Source organism: Symphalangus syndactylus, chromosome 5, assembly GCF_028878055.3.
Source record: "Symphalangus syndactylus isolate Jambi chromosome 5, NHGRI_mSymSyn1-v2.1_pri, whole genome shotgun sequence".
NCBI lineage: Eukaryota > Metazoa > Chordata > Mammalia > Primates > Hylobatidae > Symphalangus > Symphalangus syndactylus.
The window spans coordinates 41030330-41034159 of NC_072427.2; the positions used below are offsets into that span (position 1 = coordinate 41030330).

The window sequence follows — 3830 nt, forward strand, 5'->3', positions numbered from 1 at the left end:
AGTTAGGCTGCTCAGGGGTGAGGGACCCACTTTAGGAGGCAGTCTGTCCGTTCTCAGATCTCCAGCTGCGTGCTGGGAGAACCACTACTCTCTTCAAAGCTGTCAGTCAGACAGGGACATTTAAGGCTGTGGAGGTTCTCGCTGAGTTTTTGGTTGTCTGTGCCCTGCCCCCAGAGGTGGAGCCTACAGAGGCAGGCGGGCCTCCTTGAGCTGTGGTGGGCTCCACCCAGTTCGAGCTTCCTGGCTGCTTTGTTTACCTAAGCAAGCCTGGGCAATGGCGGGCGCCCCTCCCCCAGCCTCGTTGCCGCCTTGCAGCGTGATCTCAGACTGCTGTGCTAGCAATCAGCAAGACTCTGTGGGCATAGGACCCTCCGAGCCAGGTGCGGGACACAATCTCCTAGTGTGCCGTTTTCCAGGCCCGTTGGAAAAGCGCAGTATTAGGACGGGACTGACCCGATATTCCAGGTGCCGTCTGTTTTCCCTTTCTTTGACTAGGAAAGGGAACTCCCTGACCCCTTGCGCTTCCCGAGTGAGGCAATGCCTCGCCCTGCTTCGGCTCGCGCACAGTGCGCTTCACCGACTGTCCTGCACCCACTGTTAGGCACTCCCTAGTGAGATGAAACCGGTACCTCAAGCAGAAATGCAGAAATCACCCGTCTTCTGTGTCGCTGGGGCTGGGAGCTGGAGACCGGAGCTGTTCCTATTCGGCCATCTTGGCTCCACCTTTAATATGAACTTTTCTTTTTTTTTTTTTTTTTGAGACAGAGTCTCACTCTGTCACCTAGGCTGGAGGACAGTGGTGTGATCTTGGCTCACAGCAACCTCTGTCTCCCAGGTTCAAGCAATTCTCCCGCCTCAGCCTCCCTAGTAGCTGGGATCACAGACTTGTGCCACCACGCCTGGCTAATTTTTGTATTTTTAGTAGAAACAGGGTTTCACCGTGTTGGCCAGGCTGGTCTCGAACTCCCAACCTCAAGCGATCTGCCTGCCTTAGCCCCCCAAAGCACTGGGATTACAGGTGTGAACCACTGCACCTGGCGGAAGTTCTTAACTTTAATGTAATCCAGTTTATCAGAATTTTCCTTCATGGTTAGTCTCTTTTGGAGTTTTTGTTGTTGTTGTGTTTATTTTATTTATTTATTTATTTATTTGAGACAGCGTCTCATTTTGTTGCCTAGGCTGGAGTGCTACCTGGGCTCACAGCTCACTCATCCTACAGCAGCCTTGTCCTCCCAGGCTTAAGCAATCCTCCTACTTCAGCCTCCCGAGTAGCTGGGGTTACAGATGTGTGCCACCATACCTGGCTAGTTTTGTATTTTTTATAGAGATAGGGGTCTTGCTTTGTTGCCCACGCTCATCTCAATCTCCTGGCCTCAACTGATCCTCCTGCTTGGGCCTCTCAAAGTGCTGGGATTATAGGCACGAGCCAATGTGCCTGGCCCAGTAGCCCTTTTGTAACTTAAGAAATGTTTTGACTATTGCGAGGCCATGAATATAGTCTTTCATTTTTATCTTTGAGCTTTATTATTTTACCTTTTACATTTAAATCTACGGTCCACCTGGAATTGATTTTTAGGTATGGCATGAGGTAGAGGTCAATATTGTTTTTGTTTTTTCCCCCAGATGGATATCAAATTAATCCAGAACAATTTATTTAAAAGACTTTCCCTTTCCAACTGTTCTACAGAGCCAATTTTGTCATAAGTCAAAGATTCATGTGTGGATCTGTTTCTGGACTTTCTTTTTTGTCCTATTGGTCTCTTTGTAAGTCTTTAAGTCACTTTCTTCATTCCCATAACTTGAAGGTCTTGCTATCTGATAGTAAAAGTCTTCCACTGTGTTGCTTCTCCAAGAGTCTCTTGGCTTTTCCTGGTCCTTTGCATTTCATTTAATTTTAGAATTAGCTTGCCAATTTCTACCAAAAAAAAAAGTGATAGAATTTTGATACATGGGATGAATAAATTAATTGGAGGAGAACTACTATCTTTACAAGATTCAGTTTTACAATCCTTGAACGTGGTATGTTCCTCCATTTAACCAAATGTTTTATAGTTTTCCGTGTAGAGGTCTCATACATCTTGTGTTAGATTTAGTCCTAGAGAACTATGCTAATATAAATGGTAACTGTTTTTTTTTTTTTTTTTTGAGACGGAGTCTCGCTCTGTCGCCCAGGCTGGAGTGCAGTGGCGCAATCTTGGCTCACTGCAAGCTCCGCCTCCCGGGTTCACTCCATTCTCCTGCCTCAGCCTCTCCGAGCAGCTGGGACTACAGGCGCCCGCCACCACACCCGGCTAATTTTTTTGTATTTTTAGTGGAGAGGGGGTTTCACCGTGGTCTCGATCTCCTGACCTCGTGATTCGCCCGCCTCGGCCTCCCAAAGTGCTGGGATTACAAGCGTGAGCCACCGCGCCCGGCCAATGGTAACTTTTTAAATTTTCCTTTTTTTTTTTTTTTTTTTGAGACAGCGTTTCCCTCTTGTTGCCCAGGCTGGAGTGCAATTGTGTGATCTTGGCTCACTGCAACCTCTGCCTCCCGGATTCAAGCGATTCTCCTGCCTCAGTCTCCCAAGTAGCTGGGATTACAGGCACCCACCACCATGCCCAGCTAATTTTTGTATTTTTAGTAGAGACGGGGTTTCACCATGTTGGCCAGGCTGGTCTCCAACTCCTGACCTCAGATGATCCTCCCACCTCGACCTCCCCAAGTGCTGGGATTTGGGATTACAGGTGTGAGCCACTGCACCTGGCCTAAAATGTTCCATTTCTAATAAAAATTTTAGAAGAGTCCATTTACATGATTTACTATTTATATAGAGAGATGTAATTCCTTTTTTTCTTTTTCTTTTTCTTTCTTTTTTTTTTTTTTGAGACAGCATCTTGCTCCGTTGTCAGGCTGGAGTGCAGTGGCATGATCTCAGCCACTGTGTGATGTGTTAGAGATACTCTTTATTAGTCAAGAAAATTCCCTTCTATTCCTAAGTTGCTGAAAGGGTATGAGTATTGATTTTGTCATGTTTTTTTCTGCATCTATGAAGCTATATAATTATATAATTTTTCATCTTTATTCTATTGATATTTATCTTTATTCCCATTTATTGGTTTGGGAATGTTAAGTCAATCTGTCTTTCCTGAAATAAACTTAACTTGACAGTGTTATATTATTCTACCCATAATTATTTTTAAGATTTTTTTTGCATCTGTGTTCATGAGAGATTGGTTTCTAATCTTCTTATCAAGTTTGGTATCAAGGTTATGCTAAAAATCAGCCGGGTGCAGTGGCTTATGCCTGTAATCCCAGCATTTTGGGAGGCTGAGGCGGCCGGATCACCTGAGGCCGGGAATTTGAGACCAGCCTGGCCAATGCAGTGAAATCCCGTCCCTACTAAAAATACAAAAATTAGCTAGGTGTGGTGGCACAAGCCTGTAATTCCAGCTACTTGGGAGGCTGAGGTAGGAGAATCACTTGAACCCAGGAGCTGGAGGTTGCAGTGAGGCAAGATCAGGCTACTGCACTCCAGCCTGGGTGACAGAGCAAGACTTCGTCCCAGAAAAAGTAAAAAAAAAAAAAAAAAAAAAAAAAGGTGATGCTAAAATCAAAATGAGTTAGAAAGTATTTCTTACTTTCTTCTTCCCTGGAAGAATTTATGTAAATTAATGCTGTTTGTTTCTTAAACATTTGGGTGACAATTGTTTTGATGAAATGCATTAGAACTAGTTTTGTGGACCACGTTTTGGAAAAAACAGTGGGCTAGAGCATGACTGAAATATGAAATAGTGAACTCCTGTCCGTGTGAATGCTCTTGTTTTTATTCATTTCCTTCCTTTATGCAG

At 44.6% G+C, this 3830-nt stretch overlaps 1 protein-coding gene across 2 annotated transcripts in view; it reads left to right on the top strand.

Annotated features, from left to right (window-relative positions):
• The window catches only part of PDCD7 (programmed cell death 7), a 36097-nt gene that overhangs the window by 32101 nt on the left and 166 nt on the right, over nt 1-3830 (top strand). The gene's annotated exons all lie outside the window — the stretch shown is intronic.